We start from the raw sequence: 15,993 nt of genomic DNA on the forward strand, positions 1-15,993 counted from the left end.
ATCTTGATCAGAATTACCTCTTCAGTGCCAACAAACATGGATTCTGACAACATTGATCATGTGAACCCCAACTCTCACTTTTCTGATATGGCATACTGAAAGCTTTGGATCAAGGCAGTCAGGTAGATGCAGTATTTCTTGATTTCTCAAAAGCATTTGACCCAGTACCACACCTATGCTCATTGTCAAAAATATAACCATATGGCGTATCAAGTGAAATTTGTGACTGAATTGAGGACTTCTTGGTAGGGAGGGTGCAGCATGTTATCTTGGATAGAGAGCCGTCATCAGATGTAGAAGTAACTTCAGATGAGCTCCAGACTCTTGAAGGTAGACTTAAAGTACCCCATGGAAGCTTTCAGAACTGGCATTAAATGATGATTCTAGATGTATGTAGCAATCTCCTACATATCACTCACATAGGGATCGTGCAGATAAGATTAGAATAATTACTTCATCCACGGGCATTCAAAAAAAAAATTCTTCCCACGCTCCATATGTGAATGGAATGGGAAGATATCCTAATACCTGGTACAGTGGGACGTACCCGCTGCTATGCACCTCACAGTGGTTTGCAGACTATAGATATAGATATAGATACTTAACAGATAGTACGCCAAAATTTTAAAATCTTCTCACAACAAGAAATTCTCCTCAAACAAAAACAGGACTCATTGGAATAATGAGCAATCTCTTTTCTCTAAATGTTGTGCAATAACTTGATTTGATTTTTATTTGGTCCTGTTAAATTTCATTCTGTACAAAGGGCGTACTGTAATTTTTGACAAGTCAAAGAATACAGTTTTACATGGAGAGAAAGAAAAAGGGAGGAAAAGAAAAGAAAATTATATTTGACACATTTTCCATATGAGTATTACTTACTACTTACTAAAATGTAGACTGGCAATGGCAAGGAAAGCATTTCTGAAGAAGAGAAATTTGTTAACATCGAGTATAGATTTAAGCGTCAGGAAGTCATTTCTGAAAGTATTTGTATGGAGCGTAGCCATGTATGGAAGTGAAACATGGACAATAAATAGTTTCCACAAGAAGAGAATAGAAGCTTTCGAAATGTGGTGCTACAGAAGAATGCAGAAGATTAGATGGGTAGATCACATAACTAATGAGGAGGTATTGAATAGAGTTGGGGAGAAGAGGAACTTGTGGCACAACTTGACAAGAAGAAGGGACCGGTTGGTAGGAGATGTTCTAAGGCAACAGGGGATCACAAATTTAGCATTGGAGAGCAGCTTGGAGGGTAAAAATCGTAGAGGGAGACCAAGAGATGAATACACTAAGCAGATTCAGAAGGATGTAGGTTGCAGTAAGTACTGGGAGATTAAGAAGCTTGCTCAGGATAGAGTAGCATGGGGAGCTGCATCAAACGAGTCTCAAGACTGAAGACCACAACAACAACATTACTTACCATTGCCCGCGAAAGGCAAAGGTCCCGAGTTTGAGTCGCGGTCCGGCACACAGTTTTAATCTGCCAGGAAGTTTCATTACTTACCATTATTTACACTGCAAGTGGAAACTGGGAATTTGTGGGAAGGTCATATTGAACCAAACTGCTGAGGTCATTGGTCCCTAAGCCTACACACTACTTAATATAACTTAAACTAACTTATGCTACGGACAACACACACACCCATTCCCGAGGGAGGACTCGAACCTGCGACGGGGGGAGTCGCGCAGACCGTGATGAGGTGCAGACCGTGATGAGGCGCCCTACACTGCGCGGCTACACTGCAATTGCTTGAATGGACGAATAGAGAATCTAACGTACTTACTGGCGCATAGAGTACTGCAAACAATGTATATGAAAGGCATACGATATTACATTGATATGTGGCATTTTTACACATACTCCCTCATTTGTTAGAAATCTACAACTCATCTTAATTAACTAGTGTCTTCCCAAAGCCATTAAAAACAGTGAGAGTAGTACCCTACATAAAAAAGGTGAGCATTCTATTGGGAACATCTCTGTCACTACTGTCAAGAGTTTTCAAAAATTATTGAAAAAGTGTTTGTTTCACAACTGCATATATTCTTTGACAGAAATATTATTATTTTTAGGTGTCAACATGTCTTTATACAACAGTACTCGACTGAAACAGCTACTTTCAACTCGATAAAACATGTCTTAAATGCAGTGGACAATCGAACAAAAATATCAGGGTTATTCTTAGACTTAACGAAATCATGTGATTGTGCTTCAGAGCAGGAAACAGAAATAAACTATATGGAATGAAATGAGCTGCCGGTTCATCTTTAAGACCCTTGTGTACTAAATCATAGTGTTCCACAAGGCTCCGTTTAGAGTCCATTTTTTCTTTCTTTCTTTCTTCCTCTCTCTCTTTCCCTTCCTTTTTTTCATATTATTTTTGGTTAAACATTGGAGGTTCACAGCCAGTACTATTTGCAGCTGGCACCAGTCAATAGATCAAAGAGCATGACGAAGAAGATCTTACTGCATCTGTAAAAGATATTACAAAATAAATGTCTGAAAACAGTATCCATGATTTCGATACAGATCAATATAATAGTGCAGCACAATGAATAATATGTATGGATAACCAAAACATTAGTGCTGTTATTAAAATTACTTTTCTTGCAATACTTATTCAATAAAGTCTTAAGTGGTATTCTCATATGGCTCCATTAATTCAAAACCAACTAAAATGAGCTATGTGGTAAGAATTCTTTGCAACATCACTAGTGCTTAAACAGTGCCATACATTTTGTTCATGTACATCATTACTGAGGTATGGTATCATTTTCTGATAAAATGTATATCACACCAAAACAGTTTTGAGGAAACAAAAGACAGTTATGAGAGTACTCTAACAAGCAAGCAGCAGAAAACCTTTATGATATGAAGATGGTACCTCTTCTTTCAGACATGTCTGAAAGAACAGATACCATCGTAATATAGTTAAAGTTAACCAGCCATTTACCTTCTTCTTCTGTGCTAGTTGCACACGCATTGCCCGAACTCTTATGGGACTCCGTAAGATAGTCTGCCACGAGTAATGAGTGTAGTGGGCAGGGGCACTACGAATGTATTGTGTGGACATTAAGTTGGGAATGTGAGTTTCACAGGCAGGGTGCAAGGGATAAATCCCTGCAGCCACATTATCCTCTGTGCCCTCAGTGGCTCAGATGGATGGAGCATCTGCCATGTAAGTAGGAGATCCTGGGTTCGGGTCCCGGTCGGGGCACACATTTTCAACTGTCCCCGTTGATGTATATCTATGCCTGTCAACAGCTTAGGGTCTTGTTTTAATTATCATTTTCATGGTAATCTTTGTTTAAACGTGTAAAAATCTTACCCCTTCTCTGCATTTATATATTGGAAGCAGTTATGCATGTTGAAAATGTATACTCAGGAAAGAAAACTTTTTTACTCGAAACAAAATTTACATGTACACCTTTACTCTGCAAACCACCACAAAATGCGTAGCAGAAGGTACGTCCCATTGTACCAGTAATTAGTGTGTCTTCCTGATGCATTCACATATGGAGCATGGGAAGAGCAATTGTTTGAATGCCCCTGTGCATGCACTAATTATTCTAATTTTATCCTCATGATCCCTATGTGAGTATTACATAGGGAGTTGTAGGTTGTAGTATATTTATAGAGTCATCATTTAAAGCTGGTTCTTGAAACTTTGGGCTTTGCCATAGGTTCGTGAGTAGTGGATTGCGGTGTGAGACTTGTTCGAAGTATTTTCACTGGGGGGAATGCAGTGGGGAAGCCAGTAGGCATTCTGGTGAGATCCTCTCCTGGAACTGCAGGTTATGTAGCAAGAGTAAGTTGATAGAGGAGCAGGAGCGTAAAATCTGTGCCCTTCAGGTGCAGTTGAAAAATGCACAGGAGGAGCTAGATAGGATGAGGAAGGAGAAGGGGGTTGGGGAATGGGAGCTGGCTGTTGGCAAGAGATCTGCTAGGAGAAGAAGATTTTCAGATAGTTTTACTATTGGTGTTGACAATAGATATGACCAACTGTCAGAGTCTAGTGGAAACGAATCTCTAGTAGCTGTAGATGTGGGAAGTATGCAGCAGACCTCAGTAGTTACGGTGCTAGAACAGTTGCAAAGTCGAAGAGGAAGAAGAAGGTTCTGCTGTTAGGTAGTTCTCATGGCAGAGGTGTAGGCCAGCAGTTGCAGGAAGTGCTGGGGAGTGAGTACCAGGTCACCAGCATTGTGAAACCTAATGCAGGGTTGGCTCAGGTGACTGTTAACATAGGGGGGTTATGTAGGGATTTTACTAAAGAGGATCAGGTAGTGATTGTGGGTGGGGCTGGTAATAGTATTGGTAGGGATGGGGAGTATAACATAGACGGTGACCTGGAAAAGATAGCCACTCAGACTGGCAACACGAATGTGCATTTCGTAGAACTGTTTCAGTGTCACGATCTGCCTCATCTTAATACAGCCGTCAGGCGTAATAACATGAGACTTGGGGGTGCGCTGATGACAGAAAGCATGGGTCACATTTCAGTGGTGTCGGTAGAGTCTATCAGCAGGACGGGTTTCACTAGACATGGCCTGCACCTCAACAGGTATGGGAAGGGGAGGTTGGCAAAGCTTATAGGTGACAGCATAGGTGGGGTTGGTGGGATCACTCATGGGAAAATTCCTGCAGTAGTGGGTGTTAGAGCTGCACCCTTTTTAGATTGAAGTCAGCTGATAGGTATTCCTGCTTAAGGGAACTCTCTCTAAAAAAAAAAACCACTTTCGACAAAGCTTAGGTATCCGAGTAATGAGGGAATTAGTATATTTCATCAAAATATACAAGGTATTAGAGATAAAGTTAGTGAACTGCTTATAGATGTTGACTCTGAAATTATTGGTATATCTGAACACTTCTTAAATAAGGAGATAATTCAGAGGCTTCCTTTACCAGGATACAGGTTGGCTGGCAGCTTTTCTAGGAGCTCTTTGCGGTGTGGGGGAGTAGCCATGTATGTGAAAAACGGCATCCCATTTGAGTCAATTGATGTTTCAAAGTACTGCACTGAAAAGGTGTTTGAATGTTGTGCAGGTGTGGTTAAATTTAACGGAGCTAAACTTCTAACTGTTGTTATTTATAGATCCCCAGACTCCGATTTCACAACATTTTTGTTAAAGCTAGAGGAGGTTCTTGGTTCCTTTATAGGAAATACAAAAAGTTAGTTATATGTGGAGACTTCAATATTAATTGTATAAGTGATTGTGCAAGGAAGAGGATGCTGGTAGACATCTTTAATTCATATAATCTTATGCAAACTGTATTCTTTCCAACGAGAGTGCAAGGGAACAGTAGAACAACCATAGACAACATTTTTGTTCATTCCTCATTACTAGAAGGGCATTCTGTTAGCAAAAAGGTGAATGGCCTTTCAGATCATGATGCACAAATTTTAATTTTAAAAGATTTTTGTGCTGCAACACGTGTTAAATATAGCCATCAGCTGTTCAGCAAAGCTGATCCAGTGGCTGTAGAGACCTTTGTAAACCTTATAAAGGAACAAGAGTGGCAAGATGTTTATAGCGCTGATACAGTAGACGATAAATATAATGCTTTTCTCAAGACTTTTCTCATGCTCTTTGAAAGTTGCTTTCCGTTACGACATTTAAAACAGGGTACTAGCACAAACAGGCAGCCTGGGTGGCTGACTAGAGGGATAAGAATATCTTGTAGAACAAAGTGGCAATTATATCAAAACGTTAGAAACAGTCAAAATCTAAATGCAGCAGCCCATTACAAACAGTATTGTAAGGTGCTTAAAAATGTTATTAGGAAGGCAAAAAGTATGCGGTATGCAGATAGAATAGCTAAGTCTCAAGATAAAATTAATAAAATTAAAACCATATGGTCAGTCGTAAAGGAAGTGGCTGGTCTGCGGAGACAGGTCGAGGATATAGAATCAGTGCGTGGTGGGAATGTCCGTGTTACTGATAAGTCGCATATATGTACAGTATTTAATAATGACTTTCTGACTATAGCAGGTGAACTAAATAGAAACCTAGTCCCAACAGGGAATCATATAGCGCTCTTAGAAAAAAGTGTTCCGAGACTGTTACCTGAAATGCTCCTCCATGATACTGACAAGAGGGAGATTGAGTTAATAATTAAATCACTAAAGACCAAAAACTTTCATGGATATGACGGGGTATCTAGCAGAATACTGAAGTATTGTTCTATGTATGTTAGCCCAGTTCTCAGCCATATCTGTAACTTTTCCTTTAGGAGTGGTCAGTTTCCTGACCGATTAAAGTACTCGGTAGTGAAGCCACTTTATAAAAAGGGAGACACTGATAATGTTGACAATTTTAGACCTATTTCTATGCCATCGGTGTTTGCTAAAGTTATCGAGAAGGTTGTATATACAAGGTTACTAGAGCATTTAAATTCACATAATTTGCTGTCAAATGTTCAGTTTGGTTTTAGAAATGGTTTAACAACTGAAAATGCTATATTCTCTTTTCTCTGTGAGGTTTTGGACGGATTAAATGAAAGGTTGCGAACGCTAGGTGTTTTCTTTGATTTAACGAAGGCTTTTGACTGTGTTGACCACAAAATATTATTGCAGAAGTTGGACCATTATGGAGTAAGGGGAGTAGCTTACAATTGATTCGCCTCTTACTTTAAGAACAGAAAGCAGAGGGTAATTCTCCGCAATATTGAGAGTGGTAGTGATGTTCAGTCCCAATGGGGCACTGTTAAGTGGGGTGTTCCCCAAGGGTCGGTGCTGGGGCCACTGCTGTTTCTTATTTATACAAATGATATGCCTTCTAGTATCACAGGTGATTCAAAAATAGTTCTGTTTGCTGATGACACCAGCTTGATAGTGAAGGATCTTGGGTGTAATATTGAAACAATAACAAATAATGTAGTTCATGAAATAAGTTCGTGGCTTGTGGAAAATAATTTGATGCTAAATCACAGTAAGACTCAGTTTTTACAGTTTCTAACTCACAATTCAACAAGAACCGATATTTTGATCAGACAGAATAGGCATATTATAAGCGAGACGGAACAGTTCATGTTCCTAGGCGTTCAGATAGATAGTAAGCTGTTGTGGAAAGCCCATGTCCAGGATCTTGTTCAGAAGCTAAATGCTGCTTTATTTACCATTAGAACAGTATCTGAAATAAGTGACACTTCAACATGAAAAGTAGTCTACTTCGCATATTTTCATACGCTTATGTCGTATGGTATTATTTTTTGGGGTAATTCTTCTGATTCAAAAAGGGTATTTTTGGCTCAAAAACGGGCTGTTCGAGGTATATGTGGTGTAAGTTCGAGAACGTCTTGTCGACCCCCATTCAAAAATCTGGGAATTCTGACATTGCCCTCACAGTATATATTTTCTTTAATGTCATTTGTTGTTAGCAATATTAGCCTATTCCCAAGAGTTAGCAGCTTTCACTCATTTAATACTAGGCAGAAATCAAATCTGCATGTAGAATGCACTTCCCTGACTCTTGTGCAGAAAGGAGTGCAGTATTCTGCTGCATCCATTTTCAATAAGCTACCACAAGAACTCAAAAATCTTAGCAGTAGCCCAAACTCTTTTAAGTCTAAACTGAAGAGTTTCCTCATGGCTCACTCCTTCTATTCTGTCGAGGAGCTCCTGGAAGAGCTAAAAAATTAAGCAAATTCCAGTGTTAGATTGTTGATTTTCTTCACTTAAACTTACGACTTGTCACCTGAATATGTTTTTTTATATTTCATTTTATCTGTTTCTAATATCGTGTTATAATTTCCTGTATTGACTCATTCCATGACCATGGAGACTTCTCCTTAATTTGGTCCCACGGAACAATAAATAAATAAAAAAAATATATATTAATAGGTATTGTCCATTATCACAGTCCCATACCAGGTCAAACACTGACATACATGTTTGTCATTGCAAGACCACACTGTGCAAAAAAAGGAGTATCCTTCGCACTGCAAAACTGCTTTTATTCAGTCTCCCAGTATTTTATGCATGAAAATATGTAGTTCATACTTTTCATTGTAAAAATGATTTTTAAATATACGGTATATACTCAAATTTGTAACTGTTCATTATATGGATCGAACTAGTTCTAAAAATTTAAATGCCATATATTTGCCAGTTGTTGGCACATACAATATTCATACAATGCACACATTACATATAAGCTGTATTTCCTTGAGAGCTTATCATAGACAGATCAACAGAGTAAAAAGCAAATAAATAAATAAAAACATGTAAAAATATTTACTCTCCAATACATTATGCACAATATCTGTACTGAAAAAGAGATTTATATGGACAAATAAACAATACAGTATGAGTTATCATTATTTACAATGTCAAACAGTGGGAACTCCAGGTAGGAATATCAACATTGTAGGAAAAGATAGATTGCTACTTACTGTAAAGAAGACAGGCACAATTAAAAGACACTTACCCAAAGCTTTTGGCCAAAGTCCTCATCAGCAAAAGAGAAACATATACCGTTCATACACACAAGCAACTGCACCTCATGCACACATGACCACCAACTTCAGCAACTTTGCCCAGAATGCAACTATCATGTGAGATGAAAGCAACAATATGGAGGGGTGGGGAAGGGGAAGGGATAGTTGTGTATGGGTGGGGGGGTGGGGGGGGGGAGAGGAAGGTTGTCTGGAGGAGTGTGCAGGGACTAAAATGCCAACAGGTGCAGCATCAGGTGACTGTGGGACAGGGAGGTGGGGAAAAAAGGACCATAAAAGGAAAGCAGAGGGAAAGATGGGCGGTTGGATTCTCAGAGGATGGCAAAAAAAAAAAGAGTGTCGGAGATAAGAATGGGTGGAGGTGATAGGACAGAGATGGTGAAAACTGTTGGGTGGAGGGCGTGGGGTCAGTATGTTACCAGAGCAGAGAATGTGTTGTAAGGATAACTCCCATCTGTGCAGGTCTGAAAAGCTGGTGGTGGAGGTGAGGATACAGATTGATTGGGTAGCGCAGCAACCATTGAAATCAAGCATTTTATGTTCAGCTGCATATTGTGTCCCAGGGTGATCTATTTTGCTCTTGGCCACAGTTTGATGGCGATTCATCCTGTGGACAACTGGTTGGTAGTCATACCAATATAAAAAGCTGTGCAATGATTGCAGCAGAGCTGGTAAATGACATGGCTGCTTTCACAGGTGGTCTGGTCCCTGATGAGGTAGGATAAACCTGTGGCAGGACTGGAATAGGAAGTGCTGGGTGGGTGGATTGGGCAGTACTTGCACCTGGGTCTTCCACAGGGATGTGATCCTTGTGGCAAGGGGTTGGGATTAGGAGTGGCATAGGGATGGACTAGGATGTTATGGAGGTTGGTGGGGGGACATAACACCACTTTAGGAGGGATGGGAAGGATCTCGGGTAGTATGTCCCTCATTTCAAGGCATGATGATAGGTAAACAAGCCTATGATGGCCCATAAACAAGTTGGCACGGGAGGGTGCCATGTAGGTGCCTATGGCTGTGCCATTGATTTGGTTGTATACCTTCCCTTCAAAGGAGAACTACTCCTCCCTCGAAGGGAAGCTATACAAACAAATCTGCAGCACAGCCATGGGCAACTGCATGGAATCCTCCTATGCCTAAGTGTTTACAGGTCATCTAGAGGAGACCTTCGTAGCCTCGCAAAATGCCAAACCCCAAGTCTGGTTAAGGTTCATTGACAATACCTTCATGATATGTACTCAGGGCAAAGACACTCTATTGTCATTCCTTCACAATCTCAACACCTTCTCTCCTATCCACTTCACCTGGTCCTCCTCAACCCAGTGTGCCACCTTCCTAGACATCAACCTTCTCCTCTCTGATGGCTCTGTTCACACATATGTCCACATTATACTTATCAACCACCAACAGTATCTGCATTTCAATAGCTGTCATCCCTTTATATATATATATATATATATATATATATATATATATATATATATATATAAAAATTGGTTCCTTACAGCCTGGCCACCTGGGGATGGCATATCTGCAGTGACAAGAACTCCCTTGCTCAGTATGCTGAGGGTTTTATCAAAGCCTAAGCAGACAGACCCTACTCCCAGACTTAGTCCACAAACAGATTTCTCACACCAGTTCCCCTCACATCCCCAATCCTCCCACCACCCGCAAAAACCAGCCACAAAGGAGTGCCCCTGTGTTACTCACTACCATTCCGGACTGGAATAACTGAACCACATCCTTCGCCAGGGCTTTGATTACCCATCAGCATGGCCTGAAATGAGGGATGTCCCACCTGAGATCCTTCCCATCGTTCCTAAAGTGGTGTTATGTCTCCCACCAACCTCCACAACATCCTAGACTATCCCTCCATCCCTGTGTCACTCCTAAGCCCAACCCCTTGCCACAAGGATCATATTCCTGTGGAAGCCCCAGGTGGATGTCCTGCCCAATCCACCCACCCAGCACTTACTTCATAACTTAAATGAACGTAGAACAGATTATATAAAAACAAGAATATTTCAGACAATATCAAGGAATGTCAGTACAAGCTAGACAGACTGTCATTCAACTGTTAGAACCTGTGTGTACTTAATTGTGGAACCAAACTACACAAAAACTCCTTCGAACAATATTAATGTTAGCTTTATTGATCACAGCCACAGGTGATGGCAGAGAACACACAGCTTGTTCTATTGTTCTGAGCATGCAATTGAAAATAACATGCAGGGAACAAAAGAATCAAAATTATCTCGTAACTGTGCATGAACAATTTCCTGTATGAAGATACAAAACAATAAAAAAGCATAATCAATTAATAACAAACACAAAACACACATTTATAAAACACAGTGCCCCTGGTGGCTGGCACGAAATGTTTGATTGTTTCTAAACATACACAGACGACTCGCACAATACAACACTAGGTAACTGCACGATGTTACCACATCGGCCCCCATGGTGGAAGTGGAGCATTATTTCACATAGCAGGCTGGTAAGTGGATGCAGCGACCAGATCTTGAGATGCAAGTTGGTAGTTCCACTGCTGTTATAATCTGCGCTGGTGGCTGTGAAGACGGTGATGAAGTCGCTGTTGGATGATGCCGTCGTCTTGGAAGTTATAGCGTTGTTGCTTCTTGGAAGATTTAAGCCGGTTTAACCTTGTCTATAGAAACATTTGCCTTTCTGTTGATTGAAATGTCAGTTGTCTTCTCCCCCTTTGCGACTACACAGTAGGGTCCGCAGTGTGGCAGTTGCAACGGCGGTTTGATGCCAACCATGCGTAACATGATGTGTGAACAGATTTTTCAGTCTTGATGCATGAAGGTGGTTGCTGTACCATGTCTGTGAGGCAACTGTGGGCAGATACGGGGTACGTGCTCTCATAGCTGGCGTAGGAACTCTGGTTGATCATCCCTCGGTTGTGACAGAGCATTTGCTTCCACGAATTTTCCCGGAAGCCTCAATGCCTTGCTGTATCCCAGTTCTGCCAAAGAAGCATGTAGATCTGGTTTGCAAGTGTTTCTGAGCCTGAGTAGGGAAGAGCCTTGGACCACTCAATGTCGTTTCACATTAGTGCTGCCTTAAGTGAGCAATGCCAGTTCTCGATCAACCCGTTGCTGGCAAGGTGATAGCTCATCGTTTTGTGGTGAGCTGTGCCACAAAACTTCATGAGATGTCTGAACAGGTTGGATTCAACTTGCCGTCCTCTGTTTGTCCATATGTGTAATAGACAGCCAAAGCATGACAACCAGTACAACATGAAAGCGAAAGCCAGAGTTTCTGCTGTAACATTGTCCACTGGCACATCTTCTGGCCAGCTGGTGTAATGGTCTATGATTGTAAGTATGAAACATTGGCCATCAGACGATGGCAATGGACCAACAACGTCGATGTGGATGTGGATGTGACTGAAATGGGCCACTGTGATCAGAAAATTCCTATTCGGTGCTTGCATGTAGCAATGTATCTTGCTGTGTTGGCATTTAAGTCAACGCCTAGCCCATTCACAGCAGTCTTTCTATATAACTGGCCACACATAATGATTTGTCACTAGGTGGGTTGTCGATCGAATACTGGGATGACCCCTCTGAAAGCAACTGGTAGGAGTGGCTGCGGTTTCGATGTAGTCATGTCACAATACAGCTTGACATTGCTCCCTGGAATTTCGGTAAGTTGCAGATCCAACGCCAATGTTCCTGCTGACAACAGTCTGTGTAGTTCTTGATGTGATTATTGAGAAGCAGTGAGTTTGGCGTGATCAATCGTGCTAGTAATGCTTCCGACACAAGACAATCAATTGACCACCACATTGTCAGTGCTAGAGATGTGCTTGACTCCAGGCTGAATTGTGAGATGAACATTAGTTGATTACATTGCCTAGGTGAACAGTTCATATTGTTCTGGTAAAAGGCGTAAGTTAGCGGTTTGTGATCGGTATAGATAACAAAGCCTCAGCTTCCAGGTGAGGTCTAAAGTATTTGACGGGCTCATAAACGGCCAAAAGGTCTCTGTCGTAGGTGCTCCACAGCTTTTGTGAGGGTGATAGTTTGAGCAAGAAAAGGCAATTGATTGCCATGTGTCACTATATCGTTGTTGCGACGCTATGCCGATAGTTATCTGGATAGTGTCAAGCACTACTACCAAAGGTGAAGCAGGCTCAGGATGCACCAGAAGTGCGGCGTCTGCAATGCTGTTTTTGGCCACTTCCAATGCTACACACATGCTATCAGTCGTGTCATATGCGAGTTATCCTTTTTCTTTGCGTCGGTGAGTGCTGCAATTTACTGTTCTTGTAACTTGGCAAAGTGTGGCAAGTGACGGCGATAAAAATTTAATATACTGAGGAACTGACACAATTCCTTGGCCGTATTTGGGTCTGAAATTCGTAAGATGGTTTCCACCTTCTCTGGCAGTGGTAGCGATCCTGCTGTGTTATGCTATATCCTAGGAAATCCACTTGGGGCTGGCCAAAGACACATTTGGCGGTGTTAATGACGATGCCATAGTGTTCCAACCACTTAAACACTTCTGTTAAATGCTGCTGATGTTGCTCTGCTGATGACAAAAAAACTAAAATATTGTCCAGGTAAACGAAAGCAAAAGTTAGGCCCTGTAGTACAGAGTTAATGAAGCGTTGCCATGTTTGAACAGCATCCCCGAGTCCAAAAGCCAAAAATTGCTCTCAAACAGGCCAGAAGAAGTGATGAGGGAATGTCTCGTTCAGCTACAGGGATCCGTGCGTATGGTTTTGCACAGTCCACAACGCTAAAAATAACTGCACCATCAATGCATAGTTATAGTCATGCAACACTGGCACTGGGTATCTGCCCGCATTGTTCTGGCATTCAGAGCCCTATAGTCACTACAAGGCCACCACGCACCATCCTTTTTCAGGACCAAATGTAGCACTGAAGGTCAGGGGCTGTTGGAAGGCCGCATTAAATGTTCACAAATCATACTGTTGATCTCTGCTTTCGCAATTTTAAGATGTGGAGCCAAACGTCCTGGTCTGCAAGATGTGGGAGGGTTGTTGGTCCACTTTATGTAGTGAATAGTGTTGTGCCTTGCCTCCTTAGGCACTCCAGGAGGTCATGTCAGAGCCGGAAATCCATTCAGAAGCTCCATGTACTCGCCGTCCGTCACCTGTATTACTTTGTCAGTATGAACGGTTGCATTCCGCCAAAATTTCGATGCTGTTGAGCCTGTGGTGTTGTCAACTGGGCATGAGTACTTCAAGTCCAGCAGTTGAATATAATGGACAAGGAATTCCACTCCAACGGTTGGTTTGACAACGTATGCAACAGTAACATCCTACACAAAAGCTCATCGTAAACCCAGGTCTAGTTCCAAGCGCAGGGAGCCGTTCGTTCTTCTGACTGAGTTGTTTGCAGTAGTAAGAGCAATGCGGGTGGGCGCTTCCTGTGCGACATAGTCCGTCGGTGAATGGCCAAATTGGACACATTGTCTATTAAATATTTCCAGCCAGACCTCTGACCGCTAACAAGCAGGCGTGGAGACTTGCATCAGGGACATACAAAGCATTTTCCTTTGTACAACTGTACCATTTATCGTTTTGTGTTATTTCGACACAGATTGTTCCTTAACAAAATGCATGCATCTTAGTACATCTACATCTACATCTACATCCATACTCAGCAAGCCACCTGATGGTGTGTGGCGGAGGGTACCCTGAGTACCTCTATCGGTTCTCCCTTCTATTTCAGTCTCGTATTGTTTGTGGAAAGAAGGATTGTCGGTATGCTTCTGTATGGGCTCTAATCTCTCTGATTTTATCCTCATGGTCTCTTCGCGAGATATACATAGGAGGGAGCAATATACTGCTTGACTCTTCAGTGAAGGTACGTTCTCGAAACTTTAACAAAAGCCCGTACCGAGCTACTGAGCGTCTCTCCTGCAGAGTCTTCCACTGGAGTTTATCTATCATCTCTGTAACGCTTTCACGATTACTAAATGATCCTGTAATGAAGAGTGCTGCTCTCCGTTGGATCTTCTCTATCTCCTCCATCAACCCCACCTGGTATGGATCCCACACTGCTGAGCAGTATTCAAGCAGTGGGCGAACAAGCGTACTGTAACCTTTGTTTTCAGATTGCATTTCCTTAGGATTCTTCCAATGAATCTCAGTCGGGCATCTGCTTTACCGCAGTAGTAACTTGCATTCCTAATGAAACCACTTCAAAAACTCAAAAAAGTATTGCTTATTTGGAGTGATATGCTTCGTAGCACCACTATCACAATACAGTTTATTTACATCAATACAATGTCTTCTAGACGAACCCATGGGGCATGAAATAAATAATGTTGCCACTCACTTTCCCTTCTTGTCACGTGCAATTGTAAGCAGGAGCGTTCAATGGACACTCCGCTGCCCAGTGACCTAGTTATTTTCATTTATTGCACAGAAATTTTTCATTTGCTTGCTCTTTCGATATTTTCCTCTTCCATGTTGTAGAAACAACAAATGCAGTTACGTCCATTGCATTTTGTTCCCAGAGTTCAGTGGTACAAAGTTTTTCAATAAGTAGGTTCAAACTCTGACTTAAGCTGGTATCATCTTCTAGAGGTCTTTAAAATTATCAAATTCCTTTCCTAGCATCGATAAAATTAGACCATTGAATATTCTTTCAGACAACGTATTCTCTTCACATTTCGTTAATTCATCATTTAGATCAACAAATAACCTCTGTAGCTTAGCCACGTGTATGCTAATATTTCTGTTCTGTCGCGTTTCTTTAGCATTTCTACACGCCAACATGTGTTCAGCAACAGGTTTGCCTAGCGCACATGCTATAAGACTTACTGCTTTCACATCATTCTTTTTGCTATTCTGCATACGCTGCCTTCTGCTCAGTAGTAGGATCCCGAGGCAACACAACAGGTTTGGGCATATTGATAACATTGATTTCGAGTTCATATAAACGGAGCACCATAGACCTGTGCCATTTCCATTCTGCCCAATTGTCAGGCCCCTCAAGTTTGTCAATATTCACTCTGTAAAATCCAGTTGTAGCCATGTTCTAACCGTAGAACTCGTTTCAACAAAAAATTCTCCTGCCAGCACACACTGGATTGAATCAATTTTTTTCCAGAAAAAACTGCACTTTGTTCTTTAGATGTGGTCTGGACCCATAACCTGTTGTAAATTATAAAATCTGAACAACAGTTTTCTTTGTGAATGCTATAGTTTCCCAGGATACAGCTTTACTTCAAGACTTAAACAAACTTTAAAAAGACTAAATAAAAACAAGAATATTTTAGAAAATATCAAGGAATAACATTTTACACTGAATGCTAAAACATTTTTCCTAGACAAGGATTACGTAATTTAAAAGTTTGATTTTGTGTGTAGATATTTTGATTAGGTAGTAAAATATAATAGTACCTAACCAAAATATCCAAACACAAAATCAAACTTTTAAAATTATGTAAACCCCATCTTTTGCTTAAACATTAAATATTTAGGACATTTACAGAACTTAAATAATATTTAGAACCTTCTCATCATC

Source organism: Schistocerca piceifrons, chromosome 6, assembly GCF_021461385.2.
Source record: "Schistocerca piceifrons isolate TAMUIC-IGC-003096 chromosome 6, iqSchPice1.1, whole genome shotgun sequence".
Taxonomy (NCBI): domain Eukaryota; kingdom Metazoa; phylum Arthropoda; class Insecta; order Orthoptera; family Acrididae; genus Schistocerca; species Schistocerca piceifrons.